This window comes from Pteropus medius, unplaced genomic scaffold (assembly GCF_902729225.1).
Source record: "Pteropus medius unplaced genomic scaffold, Ma_sr-lr_union100, whole genome shotgun sequence".
NCBI lineage: Eukaryota > Metazoa > Chordata > Mammalia > Chiroptera > Pteropodidae > Pteropus > Pteropus medius.
The window spans coordinates 367282-391220 of NW_024341756.1; the positions used below are offsets into that span (position 1 = coordinate 367282).

At 36.8% G+C, this 23939-nt stretch overlaps 3 pseudogenes; 2 read left to right on the forward strand and 1 right to left on the reverse strand.

Annotated features, from left to right (window-relative positions):
* Positions 1–8462: 8462 nt before the first annotated feature.
* Positions 8463–8581, forward strand: LOC120594874 (uncharacterized; annotated as a pseudogene).
* An 8940-nt stretch (positions 8582–17521) lies between these two features.
* Positions 17522–18684, forward strand: LOC120594484 (septin-2-like; annotated as a pseudogene).
* Positions 18685–21975: 3291 nt separating this feature from the next.
* On the reverse strand, positions 21976–23134 carry LOC120594495 (septin-2-like; annotated as a pseudogene).
* Positions 23135–23939: the final 805 nt, after the last annotated feature.

The following is a 23939-nucleotide window of genomic DNA, read 5'->3' on the forward strand; positions in this document are numbered from 1 at the left end:
GCCTTTATTATGTTAAGGTACTTTCCTCTATACCAATTTTTTAAGTGTTTTGATCATAAATGGTTGCTGTATCTTGACAAAGGTTTTTTCTACATCTATTGATATGATATGATTTTTATTTTTAAATTTGTTTATATGGTGTATTATATTAATCAATTTGCATATGACGAACCATCTCAGTGCCCCTGAGATGAAGCCCACTTGATTGTGGTATACAATCTTTTTAATAGGTTGCAGTATCTGTCTGCTAGTATCTTATTTAGGGTTTTTGCATCTGTGTTCATGAGAGATGTTGGTCTGTAGTTTTCTTTTTTGTGTGTTATCTTTACCAGGTTTTTGTATCATGCTAATATTGACCTTATAAAATGAGTTAAGAAGTATTGCCATTTCTTCAATTTTTTTGAAAGAGTTTGAGGACAATAGGTGTTAAATCTTCTTTGAATGTTTAGTAGAATTCACTGGTGAAGCCATCTGGCCCTGGATCTTACTTTTTGATAGGTTTTTGTTGATTGTTTCAATTTCTATACTACTGATCAGTCTATTTAGATTTTCCAGTTCTTCTTGATTCAGTCTAGAAAGGTTGTATCTTTCTAAGCACTGTTCCATTTCTTCTAAGAGGTTATTAAATTTGATGTTCTATAGTTTTTCATAATATTCTTATATAATCTTTTGTATTTCTGCAGTGCCTCTTGTATTTTCTCCTCTTTTATCCCTGATTTTATTTGTGCCCTTTCTATTTTTTTCAGTGAGTCTAACCAGAGGTTTCTCAATTTTATTAACTTTCTCAAAGAACGACCTCTCTGTTGCATTCATGTTTTTTATTGTTTTGTTTTGTTTTCAATTTTATTTAATTCTGCACTAACTTTGTATATTTCTTTCCTTCTACTGATTTAAGGCTTCATTTGTTTATCCTTTTCTAGTTTTATAAGATGAAGAATAAGTTATTTATTTAGGCTCATTCTTGTTTTTAGAGATAGGCCTGTAATGATATGAACTTTAATCTTATGACTGCTTTTGCCATGTCACAAAAGTTTTGATATGTTGTACTATCATTATCACTTCTTTATATGTATCTTTTCATCTCACTTTTTATTTCTTCTCTGATTCAGCCATTCTTCAGTAGCATGTTGTTTAATCTCCACATATTTCTGCATCTCCCCTCTTTCTTTTTACAGTTGATCTCCAGCTTCAAAGCATTATGATCAGAGAATATATTTAGGATGATTTCAACCCTTTTATATTTGTTGAGGCTATCTCTGTGTCCCAATATGTGATCGATTCTTGAGAATGTTCTGTGCACTAGAGAAGAATGTATAAACAGTTGTTTTGGGAGGGAAGGCTCTGTAAATGTCAATTATGTCCAGTTGATCTAATGTGTAATTTAAAGATGTTATTTGCTTATTGATTTTATGTTTAGATAATCCATCCATATCAGACTGTGGGGTATGTAGGTCCCCTACTAACATAGTGTTTTGGTCTGTTTCTCCCTTTAGTTCTGTTAGTAATTGCTTTACATATTTCAGGGCTCCTGACTGAGAACATAAATATTAATAAATGTTATGACTTCTTGGTGCATGATTCCCTTTATCATAATGAAGTATCCCACAGTATCTTTCTTTACCTCTTTGATTTTGATGTCTATTTTGACAGATATTAGTACAGCTACTCCCACTTTTTCTGAATGCCATTTGCTTGAAATATCATTTTCTACCGTTTCATTTTAAGTCTATATTTGTCTTTGGAGCTGAGATGTGTCTTCTGGAGTCAGTAAATGGTTGAGTTTTGTTTTTTGATCCAATCTGCAACTTTGGCCTTTTTATTGGTGCGTTCAGTCCATTTATATCCATTTATATTCAGGGTGATTATGGAAATAGGAGGTTTTCCTATAGCCATTTTATCTTTTGCTTTCTGGTAGCTCGGCATTTCCAGTACTTCCTTGTCCTTGTGTGTCTTTTTTTTTTTTTTTTTTTTTTTATTTTGGTTGGTTTTTGTGGATTTTCTCCTTGGTCCTCCTTGTTTTATGTTATATAATTCAGTTCTGAATCTTTGACACGTGGTTACCATCACGAATATGCAGAGGATAGTAATATATATATATATTAGTCCATTTTCCTCTGCATGTGCCTTATCTCCATTCCACTTTGCAAATCTGGATCTTCAAATTCTTCCTTTTTCTATGATTGTGGTCTCAATTTGTCCCTATGTATGCTGAACGTTCATTACTGTCTTGCAATAGCAAATCTCTTCTTATTGTTTAAGCTTATAATGTCCTGTTTTTAATAAGGGTTGCACTCCTCTGCTTATATCTGCCTGCTCATCGCCTTACTCACAGTTATGTAGTTTTTTGTCATTTTGTTTTAAGTGAGCTGACCCCTTTCAGTATTTCCTGTAATGCAGGCCTTGTAGTGGAGAATTCCCTCAATTTTTGTATGTCTGGAAAGGAATTTATTTCTCCTTCATATCTAAAGGAGAGCTTTGCTGGATACATTATTCTTGGCTGGTAGTTCTTTTCATTTAATAGTTTGTACATTTGATTCCACTCCTTTCTGGCTTGTAAGGTTTGTGCTGAGAAGTCCGACGATAATCTAATGGGGTTTCCTTTATAAGTTACCGTCCTCTTTTCCATGGCTGCCCTGAGAATTTTGTCTTTGTCATTGATTTTTGATAATTTTAATACAATGTGTCTTGGGGAAGTCCTTTTTGGGTTGAGATAATTGTGTGTGTTGTTGACTTCTTGAATTCCAAGCTCCAGCTCATTCCTTAGATTTGGGGAATTCTCATCAAGTATTTGTCTGAAAGTGCTTTCTAATCCCTGCTCCTTTTCCTTGCCTTCGGTAATGCCCACTATTCTTATGTTTCCTTTCTTGATGGTATCAGGTAGTCCTCGTATTTCTTTCATGATTTTTCATTCTTCGGTTTCTCTCTTCTTCCTTCTGATTTATCTGTCTTCGTTATCATTGATCCTTTCCTCCATTTGGTCGACTCTATTTCCCCAGCTTGCTATTTCATTTTTCATCTCTCATCTCCAGAAGTTCTATTTGGTTCTTTTTAAGGGGTTCAGTCTCCTTCCTGAAAAACTCATTCTGCTGATCTAGTTGTTTTTTACAATTCCTGGAATTGTTGATATGAATTATTTTGGATCTCATTGAGTTTTTTCAGGAGTACCATCCTGAATTCTCTGTCATTTAAGTCGCATATTTGTTGCCGTCGAGCTTATTTTCTGGAGATTTTTCTCTTTCTTTCTGAGCTGCCTTGGTTGTTCATGGCTTTTAATGGACTGTTTCTCCACCTGGGCATTAATGGAAGTGTATTCTGATTTTTTTTTCCAGAGAGAAGATTAGATAAAGATCTCTCTTTAGATGGTGCTTTTCTTTTGGTTTCCAGTAGGTGATGTGTAAGCCTCTTGGATCTCTGCTTTATATAAAGTCTTAATAATGCCTTAAAAAAAATTATGGATATTCAATCACACTCGCTACCCTCAGTCTCAGTCTCTGTCAGTGTAAGTAATAGTTTCAGTAGCTCAGATATCCCTGGGGCTCCACGGTGTTCGGCCTTGGGAGATATGGCGGGAGGGGCCCTGTGGGTTAGGGGATGGGGGCTGTGGCTCAGCCTTGTGTTTTGCAGCCATGGCTGGCAATAATCAACTGTTGCTTCTCTGCTGTCCCCACTTCTCTGCATTCTGTCCTGATCTCTGGGCATTGCCACCACGTGGAGCTCACAGCTCTCTCAGGCAGGGCTGTTCAGGGAACCCACTGCACCTTCTCCCCTCCCCCTCCTTCTTCAGGGAGCTCTGGCGGGCTGTGAGAGGCAGCATCTTTGTTTTTCGCAGTCTACTTTCCGACTCCCAGGATTCTGACCTTTGATAGCTCTTATGCACAGATCTCTTGCTCAGACGTGGTGGTGTGCAGTTTGGGTGTTTTTTGTTGAGTTTTAGATGTTCAGCTTATTGTTGTTTCAAGGGGAGAGATCTGGGGACATCTCGCACTCCACTGTGTTTCTCTCTTTTTATATATTTTTTATTTTTATTTTTTTGTATGTATCTGTCCCGGTATCCCAACACCATTTATTGAATAGAATGTCTTTAGCCCGTTGTATATTCTTGTCCTTTTTGTCATAGCTTCATTAACCATATAAGTGTGAGTTTATTTTTGAGCTCTCTATTCTATTTCATTGATCTATCTGTCTGTTTCGTGCAGTACTGTGCTATTTTGATTACTATGGCCTCGTAGTATAGTTGGATATCAAATAGCGTGATACATCCAACTTTGTTCGTCTTTCTCAAGATTGCCTTGGATATTCAGGGTCTATGTGGTTCCATATACATTTTAGGATTATTTGTTCTACTTTAGTGAAAAATACCATTGGTATTTTGGTAGGGATTGCACTGAAGCTCTAGATTGCTTTGGGTAGTGGGGACATTTTAATGATGTTAATTTTTCCAATCCATGAACATGGTGTACGCTACCCTTTATTTTTATTTTCTTTAATTTCTTTCTTCACTATCTTATATATAACTTTCCAAGTACAAGTCTTTTACCTCTTCAGGTAAATTTATTCATAAGTATTTTTTTTAATCAAATATAATTTACACAGTGGCTCAAAAATATAAGAATATATTATGCTGGTCAAATACATGCAAGTTATCAAGTCCCCAAAGACAGGAAAAGTCTTTAAAGTAATGTGAGTGTGACTTGGTTTACCTGAGATATTCTGTATTATTTTTTTTTTATTTTTTAAATTTTAATTAAGTTTATTGGGGTAACATTGGTTAACACAGTTATATAATTTTCTGGTGTACATTATCATTTGACATCTATATATTCTATTGTGTGATTACCACCCAGAGTCCAGTTTCCTTCAGCTACCATATATTTGATCCCCTTTACCCTGTCTACCTCCCCACTCCTCCCCCACCCCACTAGTAACCACTAGTCTATAGTCCTCTGATAACCACTAGCCTATAGTCCATGTCCATGAGTCTCTTTTTGTTTGTCCTGTTCATTTGTTACTTTTAGGTTTCTATCCCACATATAAGTGATATCATGTGATATTCAACTTTTTCTGTCTGGCTTATTTCGCTTAGCATGATTATCTTGAGGTCCATCCATGATGTTGCAAATGGCAGTATTTCATCTCTTCTTATGGCTGAGTAATATTCCATTGTATATATGTACCATAGCTTCTTTAGCCAATCATCTATCATAGGACACTTCGTTTGCTTCCATGTCCTGGCCACTGTCAATAACACTGCTGTGAACATTGGTGTGCAAATAACTTTTTGGATATGGGTTTTCAAGTCAGTAGAGGGATTATTGGATCATATGGTAGATCAATTCTCAGTTTTCTGAAGAACCTCCATACTGTTTTCCATAGTGGCTGTACCAATTTGCAGTCCCACCAGCAGTGTATGAGGGTTTGTTTTTCTCCGCATCCTCTCCAACATTTGTTATTACCTGCCCTGTTGATTATAGCTATTCTAACAGGTGTGAGATGGTACCTCATTGTGTTTTTGATTTGCATTTCCTTAATAGCTAGTGATGTTGAGCATCTTTTCATATACTTGTTGGCCATTTATATGTCCTCTGGGGAGAACTGTCTGTTCAGGTCCTCTGCCCATTTTTTGATTGGATCATTTACTTTGTTGTTGTTGTTGTTGTTGTTGTTGTTGTTGTTGTTGTTGTGGTTGTTGAGTTGTATGAGTTCTTTGTATATTTTGGATATCAGGCCCTTATCAGAGTGTTGCTTGCACATATATCTTCCCATTCGGATGGTTCTCTCTTTATCTTGATGATTACTTTTGCTGAGCAGAAGCTTTCTAGTTTGATGTAGTCTCATTCATTTATTTTGGCTTTTACTTCCTTTGCCTTTGAGGTCAAACTGATAAAATCCTCTTTAAGTCCAAGGTCCTTGAGTTTAATTCCTATGTTTTCTTCTATGCATTTATTGTTTCAGCTCTTATATCCGATCCTTAATCCATTTTGAGTTAATTTTGGTGTGCGGTGATAGACAAGAGTCTAGTTTCATTCTTTTGCAGGTGGCTTTCCAGTTTTCCCAGCACCACTGTATGTTTTTGGCTTCTTTGTCAGAAATTATTTGCCCATATGAATATGGGTTTACTTCTGGACTGTCGATTCTGTTCCACTGGTCTGTGTGACTGTTTTGCTGCCAGTACCATGCTGTTTTGATTACTGTCGCTTTGTAGTATAATTTGAAGTTGGGCAGAGTGATGTCTCCAGCCTCGTCCTTTTTTCTCAGGATGGCTTTGGCGATTCGGGATCTTTTGTGCTTCCATACAAATCTGATGATTTTTTGTTCTATTTCTTTAAAAAATGCCGATGGGATTTTGATGGGGATTGCATTAAATCTGTATAATGCTTTAGGTAATATGGTCATTTTAACTATGTTGATTCTTCCAATCCAAGAACACGGAATATCTTTCCATTTCTTTGTATCTTCTTCGATTTCTTTTAATAGGGTCTTACAGTTTTCATTATATAGGTCCTTCACTTGTTTCATTAAATTTATTCCTAGGTATTTTGTTATTTTTTCCACTTCTTTTTCTGGCACTTCATTATTAGAATATAGGAATGCTATGGATTTTCGAGCGTTGATTTTGTATCTAGAGACTTTACTGTATTTGCTTATTGTTTCTAGTAGTGTTCTTGTGGAGTCTTTAGGGTTTTCTATATAGAGAATCATGTCATCCGCAAATAGTGACAGTTTGACTTCTTCATTTCCTATGTGGATGCCTTTTATATCTTTCTCTTGTCTGATTGCACTCTCTGGGAGCACCAATGTTATATTGAATGAGAGTGGCGATAGTGGACAGCCTTGACTTGTTCCTGATCTTAGAGGGAAGGTTTTTAGTTTTTCACCATTATGTATAATGTTGGCTGAGGGTTTGTCATAGGTGGTGTTTATTATATTAAGGTACTTTCCTTCTATACCGATTTTGTTAAATGTTTTGATCCTAAATGAATGCTGTTTCTCATCAAAGGCTTTTTCTGCATCTATTGATATGATCATATGATTCTTATTTTTTAATTTGTTTATGTGGTGTATCACATTAATTGATTTGCGTGCGTTGAACCATTCCTGTGCCCCTGGGATGAAGCCCACTTGATCGTGGTGTATATTCTTTTTAATCTGTTGTTGTAGTCTATTTGCTAGTATTTTGTTTGGGACTTTTGCATCTGTATTCATCAGAGATATTGGTCTATAGTTTTCTTTTGTGTGTGTGTTATCTTTACCAGGTTTTGGTATCAGGGTAATGTTGTCCACATAAAATGAGTTAGGAAGTATTGCCTCTTCTTCGATTTTTTGGAAAAGTTTGAGAGGAACAGGTATTAAATCATCTTTGGATGTTTGGTAGAATTCACTAGTGAAGCCATGTGGACCTGGACATTACTTTTTCTTACTGATGATCAATCTATTTAGATTTTCCAGCACTTTGTGATTCCTTCTAGGAAGGTTGTATATTTCTAAGAACTCGCTTATTTCTTCTAGGTTATGGAATTTGGTGGCCTGTTATCTTTTATAGTATTCTTGTATGATACTTCGTATTTTGGTGGTATCTGTCATAACGTCTCCTTTTTTATTTCTGATTTTTTTATTTGTGTCCTTTCTCTTTTTTCCCTCAGCGAGTCTAGCCAGGGGTTTGTCAATTTTATTGATCTTTTTAAAGAACCAAATATTTGTTGCATTATTTTTTTCTATTGTCTTTTTGTTCTCAATTTCATTTAATTCTGCTCTAATTTTTATCATTTCCTTCCTTCTGTTGACTTTGGCCTTCATTTGTTCTTCTTTTTCTAGTTTTTAAAGTTGTACACTTGAAACCTATATAATTTTATTAACCGATGTCACCCCCAATAAGTTCAATAAAGTATAAATAAATAAATAAGATTATACATCATGATCAAATGGGATTGATTCCTGGGGTACAAAGTTGATTCAGTCTCCACAAATCAATTAATGTGAAACACCATATAAGTAAATTGAAATATAAAAATCATATGATCATATCAATAGATGCAGAAAAAGCATTTGACAAAATCCATTTATTTATGGCAAAATAAATAAAAACTCTCAGCAAATTGGGAATAGAAGGAACATACCTCAACATCATACAGACCACATATGACAAACCCACAGCTTACACCATACTCAACAGGGAAAAGCTAAAAGCATTTTTCTTAAGATCAGGGACAAGACAAGGATATCCACTTTCACCACTTGTATTCAATATAGTTTTAGAAGTTTTTAGCCTCAGCAAGCAGGCAAGAAAAAGAAATAAAAGGCATCCAAATTGGAAAGGATTAAATAAAACTCATTATTTGCAGATGACATCATACTCTATAGAGAGAGAATCCTAATGATTGCACCCCCCCCCCAAAAAAGTGAGAACTGATAAATGAACTCAGTAAAGTAGCAGGATAGAAAAATTAATATTCAGAAATTGGTTGGTCTATGGCCGTGCCACCCTGAACAAGCCCGATCCCGTCTGATCTCAGAAGCTAAGCAGGGTCGGGCCTGGTTAGTACTTGGATGGGAGACCACCTAAGAAGACTGGGTGCTGTAGGCGTAAAAAAAAAAAGGAAAAAAGAAATTGGTTGCATTTTTATACACCAATGATGAACTAGCAGAAAGAGAAACTAAGAAGACAATCCCACTTACAATTGCATCCAAAACAATAAAATATCTAGGAAAAAAAAAAATCAACCAAGCTGGTAAAAGAGCTATATTCAGAAAATTATAAGTCACTGAAGAAGACACAAATAAATGGAAGCCTATACTGTGCTCATGGATAGGAAGAATTAACATCGTTAAAATGCCTATACTACCCAAAGCAGTCTATATATTTAATGCAATCCCTATCAAAATACCAATGGCATTTTTTACAGAACTAGAACAAATAATCCAAATATTTATATAGAACCATGAAGGATCCTGAATAGCCAAGGCAATCTTGAGAAAGAAGAAAAAAGTCAGAGGTATCACACTACCCGATATCAAACTATACTACAAGGCTATAGTAACCAAAACAGCATGGTACTGGCTCAAAAACTGACACATAGATCAATGGAACAGAACAGAGAGCCCAGAAATAAACCCACAGCTATACAGTCATTTAATCTATGGCAAAGGAGGCAAGAGTATACAATGGGGTAAAGACAGTCTATTCAGTAAATGGTGTTCAGAAAACTGGACAGATACATGTAAAAAAAAAAATGAAACTGGACCACCTTCTTACACAATACACAAGAATAAACTCAAAATAGATGGAAGACTTAAATGTAAGACCTGATATATCTTCTCAGGGAAGGGAAATAAAAGAAAATAAATAAATAAATGGGACTATATCAAACTAAAAAGGTTTTGCACAGCAATGGAAACTATCAGCAAATGAAAAGACAACCTACTGAATAGGAGAAGATATTTGCCTATGATACATCTGATAAGGGGTTAATATCCAAAATTTATTAAAAAGTCATACAACTCAACACTAAAAAAAAAAAAAAAAAGAAAGAAAGAAAAAAGAGCAATCCAGTTAAAAAATGGGCAAAGGACCTGAATATGCATTTCTTCAAAGAGGATGTACAGACGGCCAATAGACATATGAAAAGGTGCTCAATGTCACTGATCATCAGAGAAATTCCAATTAAAAACACAGTGAGATATCACCTCGCACCTGTCAGAATGGCTATCATCAGTAAAATAACAAACAACAAGTGTTGGCGAGGATGTGGAGAAAAGGGACCCCTCATGCATTGTTGGTGGGATTGCAAATTGGTACAGCCACTATGGAAACCAGTTTGGAGGTTTTGGAAAATATATATGCACCTCTATGTCCACTGCAGTGCTATTTACAATAGCTGAGATATGGAAGCAACCTAAGTGCCTATCAGCAGATGATTGGATAAAGACATCATGATACATATATACAATGGAATATTACTCAGCCATAAAAATAATAAAATCTTCCCATTTGCAATGGCATGGATGGACCTAGAGGGTACTATGCTAAGTGAAATAAGTGAGACAGAGAAAGAAAAATACCATGTGATCTCACTAAAATGTGGAATCTAAAGAACAAAATAAATGAACAAAGAAAACGAAAACAGACTCACAGATAAAGAACAAACTGGTGATTGCCAGATGGGAGAGGGGTTCGGGGTTGGGGTGAAAATGTTGAAGGGATTAAGAAGTACAAATTGGTAGTTATGAAATAGTCATGGGGATGTGAGGTACAGCATAGGGATTATAGTCAATAATATTGTAATAACTATGTATAGTGCCAGGGGGGTACTAGACTAATCGGGGAAATCATTTCATAAATTACATAAATGTCTAACCACTATGCTGTACACCTGAAACCAATATAAAATAATATTGAATGTCAACTATAATTGAAAACTGGAAAAAAAAAAAAAGAAACAATCGGAAAAAAAGAAAAGGCAAGACTAAGTTATCGTGATGTAATTCATAACAGTGAATTTTCTGGGTGTAATGGTAATATTTTGTTCTTTAGTGTGCATCAAGGTTTTAACATTTGGCAATACTCTTTGAGTGGTATATTTAATATTCTTGTGTTTTAGGTGGGACTGCAAATTGGTACAGCCACTATGGAAAACAGTATGGAGGTTCCTCAGAAAACTGAGAATTGATCTACCATATGATCCAGCAATCCCTCTACTGAGTATTTACCCCCAAAGACTTGAAAATCCATATCCGAAAAGATATTTGCACACCAATGTTCATAGCAGCATTATTCACAGTGGCCAGGACATGGAAGCAACCGAAGTGTCCTACGATAGATGATTGGCTAAAGAAGCTGTGGTACATATATGCAATGGAATATTACTCAGCCATAAGAAGAGATGAAATACTGCCATTTGCAACAACATGGATGGACCTCGAGATAATCATGCCAAGCAAAATAAGCCAGACAGAAAAAAGTTGAAAATCACATGATATCACTTATATGTGGGGTATAAACCTAAAAGCAACAAATGAGCAGGACAAACAAACAGAGACTCATGCACATGGACTATAGACTAGTGGTTACCAGAGAATTATAGACTAGTGGTTACTAGTGGTATGGGGAAAGAAGGGGGAGGTAGATGGTGTAAAGGGGGTCAAATACAGAGGGCTAGCGGGAGGGTGAAGTGGGTAAAGGGGATCAAATATATGGTAGCTGAAGGAAACTAGACTTTGGGTGGTAAACACACAATAGAATATACAGATGTCAAATGATAATGTATACCTGAAAAATATATAATTGTATTAACCAATGTTACCCCAATAAACTTAATTTTAAAAAAAGAAAAGATTTCTTGTACTTGCAAAATAAAAGAAGATTCATGTGTTTTAATATAAGTAAATTATAGATAAAAATAGCAAAAAATAAAAGTTATAAAAATATCACGATAAGATATTGTGAATACCTTTGTCCAAATAAATTTGAAAACCTAGATGAAATATGCCTAGAAAAATGCAAAATATCAAAACTGACCCAGAATATATGGATAACCTGAATAATCCTATGACCATTGACAATACCGAATCAGTTGTCTACAGCATTCTCACAAAGAAAACTCCAAGCCAATATGGTTTCCAAGGCAAAGTCTTGGAACATTTAAGGAAGGAATTAATACAGTCATACGCAAAAGTTTCCAGGGAATGGAAGAAATAGGGACTATTCCCCCAATTAATTTTAGAATAGTAAAATTATAGGCTGATTTCACTCTGAACACAGATATAAATGTTCTATACAAATATTATTCGAAAACACATAAAAGAACAATACACCACAACAAAGTTGGATTAATACAAGTAATACATGATTGTTTTAGTATTAGAAAATAATCGGTGTGGTTCACCAGGATAACAGATCATACCATCATTTCAATCTCTTCATAAAATTTAATATTCATCCATGAAATAGCATTTGACACTCAGAAATAGAATAAAAGGATCCTTAAAAGTATCTACCAAAAAAAAAAAAATGACAGCAAATATATTTAAAGGTGAAACACTAGAAGTTTGAGAATGGAAACAAGTCAGGTGCGCTTCCATTTCTCCACTTATAAACAAAATATTGCTGGGCATCCTAGTCAGTGCAATAATGTAAGAAAAATTTTAAAAAACAGTTTAAGGGTTTGAAAGGGTTGGGAAAGGCAATTACTTGCATGCAGTCTTTCAAACCACCACTTGGCTACATAAGTATGCACCTTGGACCTGGAACTCTTCCTTACCAAGAGAACATGGATGGATCTCGTGGGATGTAAAATTGAAAGCAACAAACAAACAAGACAAACAAACAAAAACTCAGAGACACAGATAACAGTTTAGTGGTTACCAGAGGGAAAGGGGGAGGGAACAGGTAGATAAGGGTCAAGGGGATCCAATATATGGTGATGGAAGGAGATTTGACTTTGGGTGGTGAACACACAATGCAATATACATGTGATGTGTTATTGAAGCCTATGTGATTTTATTAACCAATAAATTTAGTTTTTTTTTGAAAAAAAAGTCCACACAGCCTGTGATGGGCTTATCACCTTGAGTGGGAAACTGTTGCAGGCCTAATGTACATACCCTTTTGTTCTGCTTAGCCTCTGTGTCAGTGACCCTCAGGCTTGCCCCCAGCTTTCAGAAATTTTTGGACTTCTGTCCCCGCTGGTGGCATAGGGGTGAGATTTGCTATCATCCACAAAGTTGGAGTCCACCCCTGGCATTGGTAACTGGTATATGGTGTTCTGCTTGACAGTAGTCACTTAGAGAAATTGAAAAAAAGAATATATATATATATATATATATATATATATATATATATATATATATATATATATATATATATATACACACTTACGTTTCACTGTATTAAGTGCTGTTCTTTACTCCTGCAGATACAAGTTTCCATCTGGGATCATTTTCTCCCATCCTCAAGAACATCCTTTGGTATTTTTCATATGGCAGATCTGTCGGTAATCAATTTTCTCAGCTTTTATTTGTCTGAAGATGTCTTCATTTTGGTGAAAGTTATTTTTATCAGTAGTAGAAGTGTTTTAAATGATCTTTCAAGTATCTATAGGATTTGTATGATATTCCTCTTTTCATTGCTGGTACAGTCACTTTTAATGTAAAATGATTTATGTGTTCTTAAAAATCATTGTACTGTATAAAATTAATAAAAACTGTATATATGTACGTACAATATAGAAACAGTATGTCAACAGGTATCTTAAAGAAAGCAAGACGACAAATGGTAGACAAATATAACCATATGCAATACACTCTACAAAAGGAAAGTATTCACAATATACATAAAGCTTTACTATTAACACACACACAAATTGAAAAATGCACAATGTATGTCAATATACAGTTCGTGAACTATGACATGCCAACATCGAAGAAAACATACTGGAAGATTTGAAACCTCAATAATGGTCGGGATAAGTACAATTCAAACTACAGAAATATAGTTCTTTTCTCATTACATTGGTATGATTTGAAATGTTAAAAATATCCAGGTCTGCCGAGGCTATAGCTGACAGGTGCTCTTACATTACCCATGGTAGTGTAATATTATAAAAGGAACCTGACAGGATTGATTAAAAGTAAAAAGCCATAATAAATCTGCCTCAAATATCTCTCTTCCTGGTATCCATTGATAAGCTAAACAAAAGCAACAATTGGAGGACATATGTAAAGGTATATGTGTGTGTACAGTAACATTATTTGTAACTGCTAAAAAAAACTGGAAAGAAATCAGGATTCTGATTCTGGTTCATGAATATAGAAATGAATCAGAGACTTGATTTCTTTCCAGTTCTTTAGCAACTACAAATAATGCTGCATTACACGTATGTACACGTGCATATTGTGAATTATGCAGTCATCAAAAATAATGAGTTAAAACTGTACGTGTCAGCCTGGTGCTAGTGGCAGAATAATATACTTAGTCCAATTTTATTTTTAACAGAAAAACAAAATAATCTTATAAAAATGTACATATATTGTATATATTTGACAGGGCATGATAAAAGCTGTGAAACTCAACTATAACATTGCTTATTTATTTCAAGTGTGTTGGTTTGGACATTTGGGAAGGAGATAATTTCTTTATACATATTGGTATGATGGAATTCTTGAAATGAGCTTATATTACATTTTAATTTTAAAATAATGAAATAATTAAAACGTAATCACGAATAATTGGTTGTGGGACTTAGGATGAAAAGGAACATTCGATGATGGTCTTACCTCTCTGGCCTGATACTGTCATTTATTATTAGAAGGAGGTTCATACGTTCATGCACACGAATCTTTATGCATAGTAAAGTGAGCACTTTTATTATTTGTTTGATGTTATCTGTAACCTGTGTTACTTCAGAATGAACTTGTTAAGGTCACTTACACTCTGTATACCGTTCACGCAATAGCAGAATATGCGGTATGTACGCAGAGAGAATTTCTTTCACAAGAAGTCCTGTATTTATACAAACTGAATGATACAATATGAACTCACAACATCTTTTAAGTCGTGCGCATCAGGAGGCTGCAGTCACCAGACTGTCAATAAGTGGTGCTGGGAAAATTGGAAAGTCACATGCAAAAGAATGACACTAGACTGCTCTCTGTCACCATACTCCAAAATTAACTCAAAATGGATCAAAGACCTGAATATAAGACCTGAAGCAATAAACTGCATAGAAGGAAGCATAGGTACTAAACTCATGGACCTTGGATTTAGAAAGGATTTCATGAATTTGACCTCAAAGGCAAGGGAAGTAAAAGCCTGTATCAAACTAAAAAGCTTCGGCACAGCAAAAGAAACCACCAACAAGACAAAGAGGCAACCAACTGAATGGGAGAAGCTATTTGCAAACAATGCCTCTGATAAGGGGCTAATATCCAAAATACACAAGAACTCATACAACTCAACAATAAAAAAAAAAATCCAGTTAAAAAATGGGCAGAGGACCTGAACAGACACTTCTCCCAAGAAGACACACAAACAGCCAAACAGACATATGAAAAGATGTTCAACTTCATATTAGGGAAATGCAAATCAAAACCACAATGAGATACTACTTCACATCTGTTAGAATGGCTAGTAACAAGGAACAAGTAACAAGTAACAGGTGTCGACGAAATGGTGGGGAAAAAGGAACCCTCATGCACTGCTGGTGGCAATGTAAATTGGTACAGCCACTATGGAAAACAGTATGGAGGTTCCTCAGAAAAGAAAGAATAGAATTACCATATGACCCAGCAATCCCTCTTCTGGGTATCCGTCCCCCAAATCTGAAAACATTTATCCGTAAAGATATATGCATCCCGATGTTCACTGCAGCATTATTCACGGTGGCCAAGACATGGAAACAACCAAAGTGTCCTTCGATGGATGACTGATAAAGAAGACGTGGTACATATATACAATGGAATATTACTCAGCCATAAGAAGGGATGAATATACTGCCATTTGTGACAACATGGATGGACCTCAAGATTATCATGCCAAGTGAAATAAGTCAGACAGAAAAAGTTGAGACCCATATGATTTCACTCATATGCGGTGTATAAAACTGAAAGCAACAAATGAACAAGACAAACAGAGACTCATGAACCCAGACAACAGTTTAGTGGTTACCAGAGGGAAGAGGGGAAGAGGCGGGTGCGTAGATAAGGGTAAAAGGGGTCAAATATAAGGGGACTGAAGAAAATTTAACTTTGGGTGGTGAACATGCAATGCAATGTATGCATGACTTAACATTGAATTGTACACTTGAAACCTATATAATTTTATTAATTCATGTCACTCCAACAAATTTAATAAAAAAGAATTAATAACAGATGACTATTATCATTAAAGATATGAAAATTCAGCAGCATGTTAAAAAGATTATACATCATGACCAAATGGAATTTATCTCAAGAATGCAGGGCTAGTTTAGCATACAAATAATGCTACTATCAACATAATATAGCAGCTTAACAGAACAAAGGGGAAAAATGATAATCTCAATTGACGAAGAAAAAGCAATTTAACACCGTTTCATGATAAACACCATACACCACACAGCAAACTAAGAATAGGAGGCAACTTATTCAACATGATGTAGGGCATTCAGGAAAAAATTTACAGCTAACATCAGATTCAATGAAGACAGACTGAAAACTCCCACTAAGATCAGGAACAAGAAAAGAATGCCACCTTTCACCAGTTCTTCTCAACAAAGTACTAGACGTTTTAGTAGTGTGATTAGGCAAGAAAAAATAAATAAAAAGCATGGAAATTGAAAAAGAAGAAACAAAACAATTCATGTGTGCAAATGACATGATCTTATATATAGAAAAATCGCAAGAAACCCCTATATATAGAACACACACACACACACACACACACACACACACACACACACACACTACTAGAGTTAAATGAATTAGGGTAAATTTCAAGATACAAAGTCAATACTGAAAAATCAGTTGTGCTTCTATACAGCAGGAATGAATAATCTGGAAAGGAAATTAAGAAATTTCATTTTCAATAGCATACAAAAGAATAAAATACCTAGGAATAATTTTAAAAAGGACGTGAGGAATTTATACACTGAAATCTACAGAATATTGCTGAAAGAAATTAAAACAAACTATAGTAAGTGGAAAGACACCCATATTCATGCTATGGAAACATAATATTATTAAGACAGCAATACTACCCAAAGCCATCTTCAGATTCAATGAAATCCCTATCAAAATTCTAAAAGCCAGTTTTCAGAAGTGAAAAAGCCTATCCCCAAATTCGTAAGAAAACACAAGGTGTCCTGAATAGCCAAAGCAATTCTGAAAAAGAACAAAATTGGATGACTCACACTTTGTGATTTCCAAACTTACTACACAGCTACGTTAATGAGAAAATGTGTTGCTGTTATATGGATAGACATATAGAACAATGGAACATAATTGAGAGTCCAGAAATAGTTGCATACATCTACGGTCAATTGATTTTTGGCAGTATGTATTGGCAAATAAAGACACACACATCAGGGGAACAGAGGCCCACACAAATACAGTCAACTGATTTTTGACAAAAGAGCAAAGCCAATTTAATGAAGAAAGGATAGTTTTTTCTCCCCCCACCCCAACAAATAATGCTGGAACAATATAGTGCAGACATGTGCAAAAAAAATAAATCTAGACACAAAATTTAAACTTTTCACAAGAATAACTCAAAATGGATCATAGACCTAAATGTCAAATCCTAAACTAAAAAAAAAAAAAAAAAAGTCTAGAAGATAACATGGAGGAAAATCTAGGAGACCTGAGGTTTGATGACGAATTTTTGGGTACAACACCAAAGCATCATCCATGAAACAAAAATTGGTAAGTTGGACTTTGTTAACGTTAAAAACATCTCCATGGTGGAAGACACTGCTAAGGGGATCAAAAGACAAACCACAGAACTTGCATCCGAAGTACTCCTAAAACTGAACAACGAGAAAGCAAACAACTCAATTAAAAATACATCGTTAGGGTCCGGTTCTTCGGCTCCTCCGCGATTGACAGGACTTTACTAAAGATGTCTAAGCAACAACCAACTCAGTTTATAAATCCAGAAACTGCTGGCTATGTTGGATTTGCAAATCTTCCCAACCGAGTTCACCGAAAATCAGTGAAAAAAGGTTTTGAGTTCACACTGATGGTGGTCAGTGAATCCCACGGGTCTAGGAAAATCAACTCTCATAAGCAGCCTGTTCCTGACTGATCTCTACCCAGAAGGAATCATACCCGGAGCTGCAGAGAAAATGGAAAGAACTGCCCAAATTTAGGCCTCTATGTTGAGATTGAAGAGCGAGTGGTCAAGCTGCGCCTGACGGTGGTGGACACCCCCGACTACAATGATGCCATCAACTGCAGGAATTGTTTTAAGACAATCATCTCCTACATCGACGAGCAGTTTGAACGGTATCTGCACGACGAGAGTGGTCTGACTAGGCGGCACATCGTCGACGACAGGGTGCACTGCTGCTTTTACTTCATCTCGCCCTTTGGACACGGACTTAAGCCCTTAGATGTCGCGTTTATGAAGGCGATACACAACAAGGTCGATATTGTGCCTGTCATCGCAAAAGCCTACACACTCACTCTGAAGGAACGCGAGCGCCTGAAGAAGAGGACTCTGGATGAAATCGAAGAACATAACATCAGCATCTATCACTTACCTGATGCAGAATCGGATGAAGACAAAGATTTTAAAGAGCAGACTAGGCTCCGCAAGGCCAGTATCTCATTCTCCGTGGTTGGATCCAATCAGCTGATTGAAGCCAAAGGCAAGAAGGTCAGAGGCCGCCTCTACCCGTGGGGTGTCGCCGAGGTGGAGAACCCGGAGCACAACGACTTTCTGAAGCTGAGGACAACGCTCATCGCTCACATTCAGGACCTCCGGGAGGTAACCCAGGACCTTCCCGATGAGAACTTCCGTTCTGAGAGGCTCAAAAGAGGCGGCAGAAAAGTAGAAAATGAGGACATGAATAAAGACCAAATTTTGGCAGGAAAGGAAGCTGAGCTCCGCCGCGTGCAGGAGATGATCGCATGCAGGAGAGGATGCAGGTGCAGATGCAGCTGCAGATGCAAGGCGGGGACAGCGACGGCGGGATTCACCGGCACCATGTGTGAGGTAGTAAGGAGGTCTGGATGACAGGCCTTTGTCACTGATGTCTCAGCTGGAGTATAAGGGCAGGCGCCGCCGCCTCCTCGAGTCTTAAAAATTATCTATCTATCTATCTATCTATCTATCTATCTATCTATCTATATCTATCGGTCGATCGATCTAGATATACACACACATATATATCGTAAGAAATAAAAGAAATGTACAGATATTATACCATTATGAAATTTAAGATTGAAAACATTTATAAGGTTACATGAAAGGTTTAAGTAAAGTACTAGAAAATATCCAGGGTCGATGTGGATTTGGGAAAATGTTTACTGCCTCCAAGTTTTATTGTAAGCAATACGAGCTTTGTAGCAGCTTCTTTGTATCATACCTCAAAATGAGCATGCTCTTTATCTAGCAATCCCACATTTAGGAAAATGCTAGTAAAATAATTATCAAATGATATACTGTATTAGTCAGCATTCTCCAGAGAAGCAGAACCAACAGGATGAGCCAGAGACAGAAACAGAGATTTATTTTAAGGAATTGGCTGACACACGATTGTAGAGGGTTGGTAAATCTAAAATCTGCAGGGTAGGACAGCAGGCTGGAGACACAGGGAAGAACTGCAGTTTGAGTCCAAACCCAGGAGTAGTCCCATTCCTTTTAATTTCAGAGAAGGTCAGTCTTTGTTCTAGTTATGCCTTCAACTGATTGGATGAGATCCACCCACACTATGGAGGGTAATCTGCTTTACTTGAAGTCCATAAATTCACATTTTAATCCCCCCACCCTCAATAAAAATCTTCATAGAAACATCCAGAATAATTTTTTTAATCAAATATCTGGGCACCGTGACCCAGCCATGTTGCCAATTAAAATTAACTGCCATGTATGCTCTGCAAATTAGTTCAAAATAAACTATGGTGATACATAAGATGGAACAGTAGATAGTGATTAAAAGTATTAATGTAGATATACTAACTCACAAGTGGGAGTGGTTTTACACGGCATGTTTTTAAGTAAAAATTGCAGTTCACACGAGAATATGTAAAGCATAGTTCCTATATTTCTTACAAATGGTAAATGCAAATTCTATGGATGTTCCTTTATTATTTAGAGTTCTGTTTATTTCTTACTAGTCTGCTGTTACTACAATACTACAATCTGCTGTTACAATTAATAATTCCTTATATTAAAATTTCCCAACTCAAATTACTAAGCGCTGTGAATTGGTACTAGGAGTGGTCTTAGGAGACAGACACGTAAAGATGGAATTTTGAGACTGGTTTGGCTGTGCCTTTAAACTTAGGTGTAATGCTGATCTCCTTGTCAATGGTAAATGGGATGCTTGTAATTATGACATGCAGAGGCATCCCAATTAATCAATCTACCATATACGAAGTACTAAATGAAGAATGTGCCTTTGGGACCCAAGAGGCTGCTGTACTTGACTGTATGGCAGTACTTATGACTATAAAGATTGTGACATGGGGGAAATTCTTCTGAGTGCCCTCAATCGCTTACAAAGAGAAAATAACAAACTCAGGTCTGTTATCTCTCAGCAAAAATCATGACCTAAGGACCAGAAAACTTCCATGACTGTCCTTTGTTTGAATTTCAGCAATGGCAACAAAGAATAAGATCTTCTTTGTTTGAATTTCAGCAATGGCAACAAAGAATAAGATCTTCTTTTAGGACAGTCATGGAAGTTTTCTGGTCCTTAGGTCATGATTTTTGCTGAGAGATAACAGACCTGAGTTTGTTATTTTCTCTTTGTAAGCGATTGAGGGCACTCAGAAGAATTTCCCCCATGTCACAATCTTTATAGTCATAAGTACTGCCATACAGTCAAGTACAGCAGCCTCTTGGGTCCCAAAGGCACATTCTTCATTTAGTACTTCGTATATGGTAGATTGATTAATTGGGATGCCTCTGCATGTCATAATTACAAGCATCCCATTTACCATTGACAAGGAGATCAGCATTACACCTAAGTTTAAAGGCACAGCCAAACCAGTCTCAAAATTCCATCTTTACGTGTCTGTCTCCTAAGACCACTCCTAGTACCAATTCACAGCGCTTAGTAATTTGAGTTGGGAAATTTTAATATAAGGAATTATTAATTGTAACAGCAGATTGTAGTATTGTAGTAACAGCAGACTAGTAAGAAATAAACAGAACTCTAAATAATAAAGGAACATCCATAGAATTTGCATTTACCATTTGTAAGAAATATAGGAACTATGCTTTACATATTCTCGTGTGAACTGCAATTTTTACTTAAAAACATGCCATGTAAAACCACTCCCACTTGTGAGTTAGTATATCTACATTAATACTTTTAATCACTATCTACTGTTCCATCTTATGTATCACCATAGTTTATTTTGAACTAATTTGCAGAGCATACATGGCAGTTAATTTTAATTGGCAACATGGCTGGGTCACGGTGCCCAGATATTTGATTAAAAAAATTATTCTGGATGTTTCTATGAAGATTTTTATTGAGGGTGGGGGGATTAAAATGTGAATTTATGGACTTCAAGTAAAGCAGATTACCCTCCATAGTGTGGGTGGATCTCATCCAATCAGTTGAAGGCATAACTAGAACAAAGACTGACCTTCTCTGAAATTAAAAGGAATGGGACTACTCCTGGGTTTGGACTCAAACTGCAGTTCTTCCCTGTGTCTCCAGCCTGCTGTCCTACCCTGCAGATTTTAGATTTACCAACCCTCTACAATCGTGTGTCAGCCAATTCCTTAAAATAAATCTCTGTTTCTGTCTCTGGCTCATCCTGTTGGTTCTGCTTCTCTGGAGAATGCTGACTAATACAGTATATCATTTGATAATTATTTTACTAGCATTTTCCTAAATGTGGGATTGCTAGATAAAGAGCATGCTCATTTTGAGGTATGATACAAAGAAGCTGCTACAAAGCTCGTATTGCTTACAATAAAACTTGGAGGCAGTAAACATTTTCCCAAATCCACATCGACCCTGGATATTTTCTAGTACTTTACTTAAACCTTTCATGTAACCTTATAAATGTTTTCAATCTTAAATTTCATAATGGTATAATATCTGTACATTTCTTTTATTTCTTACGATATATATGTGTGTGTATATCTAGATCGATCGACCGATAGATATAGATAGATAGATAGATAGATAGATAGATAGATAGATAGATAGATAGATAGATAGATAGATAATTTTTAAGACTGGAGGAGGCGGCGGCGCCTGCCCTTATACTCCAGCTGAGACATCAGTGACAAAGGCCTGTCATCCAGACCTCCTTACTACCTCACACATGGTGCCGGTGAATCCCGCCGTCGCTGTCCCCGCCTTGCATCTGCAGCTGCATCTGCACCTGCATCCTCTTCTGCATGCGATCATCTCCTGCACGCGGCGGAGCTCAGCTTCCTTTCCTGCCAAAATTTGGTCTTTATTCATGTCCTCATTTTCTACTTTTCTGCCGCCTCTTTTGAGCCTCTCAGAACGGAAGTTCTCATCGGGAAGGTCCTGGGTTACCTCCCGGAGGTCCTGAATGTGAGCGATGAGCGTTGTCCTCAGCTTCAGAAAGTCGTTGTGCTCCGGGTTCTCCACCTCGGCGACACCCCACGGGTAGAGGCGGCCTCTGACCTTCTTGCCTTTGGCTTCAATCAGCTGATTGGATCCAACCACGGAGAATGAGATACTGGCCTTGCGGAGCCTAGTCTGCTCTTTAAAATCTTTGTCTTCATCCGATTCTGCATCAGGTAAGTGATAGATGCTGATGTTATGTTCTTCGATTTCATCCAGAGTCCTCTTCTTCAGGCGCTCGCGTTCCTTCAGAGTGAGTGTGTAGGCTTTTGCGATGACAGGCACAATATCGACCTTGTTGTGTATCGCCTTCATAAACGCGACATCTAAGGGCTTAAGTCCGTGTCCAAAGGGCGAGATGAAGTAAAAGCAGCAGTGCACCCTGTCGTCGACGATGTGCCGCCTAGTCAGACCACTCTCGTCGTGCAGATACCGTTCAAACTGCTCGTCGATGTAGGAGATGATTGTCTTAAAACAATTCCTGCAGTTGATGGCATCATTGTAGTCGGGGGTGTCCACCACCGTCAGGCGCAGCTTGACCACTCGCTCTTCAATCTCAACATAGAGGCCTAAATTTGGACAGTTCTTTCCATTTTCTCTGCAGCTCCGGGTATGATTCCTTCTGGGTAGAGATCAGTCAGGAACAGGCTGCTTATGAGAGTTGATTTTCCTAGACCCGTGGGATTCACTGACCACCATCAGTGTGAACTCAAAACCTTTTTTCACTGATTTTCGGTGAACTCGGTTGGGAAGATTTGCAAATCCAACATAGCCAGCAGTTTCTGGATTTATAAACTGAGTTGGTTGTTGCTTAGACATCTTTAGTAAAGTCCTGTCAATCGCGGAGGAGCCGAAGAACCGGACCCTAACGATGTATTTTTAATTGAGTTGTTTGCTTTCTCGTTGTTCAGTTTTAGGAGTACTTCGGATGCAAGTTCTGTGGTTTGTCTTTTGATCCCCTTAGCAGTGTCTTCCACCATGGAGATGTTTTTAACGTTAACAAAGTCCAACTTACCAATTTTTGTTTCATGGATGATGCTTTGGTGTTGTACCCAAAAATTCGTCATCAAACCTCAGGTCTCCTAGATTTTCCTCCATGTTATCTTCTAGACTTTTTTTTTTTTTTTTTAGTTTAGGATTTGACATTTAGGTCTATGATCCATTTTGAGTTATTCTTGTGAAAAGTTTAAATTTTGTGTCTAGATTTATTTTTTTTGCACATGTCTGCACTATATTGTTCCAGCATTATTTGTTGGGGTGGGGGGAGAAAAAACTATCCTTTCTTCATTAAATTGGCTTTGCTCTTTTGTCAAAAATCAGTTGACTGTATTTGTGTGGGCCTCTGTTCCCCTGATGTGTGTGTCTTTATTTGCCAATACATACTGCCAAAAATCAATTGACCGTAGATGTATGCAACTATTTCTGGACTCTCAATTATGTTCCATTGTTCTATATGTCTATCCATATAACAGCAACACATTTTCTCATTAACGTAGCTGTGTAGTAAGTTTGGAAATCACAAAGTGTGAGTCATCCAATTTTGTTCTTTTTCAGAATTGCTTTGGCTATTCAGGACACCTTGTGTTTTCTTACGAATTTGGGGATAGGCTTTTTCACTTCTGAAAACTGGCTTTTAGAATTTTGATAGGGATTTCATTGAATCTGAAGATGGCTTTGGGTAGTATT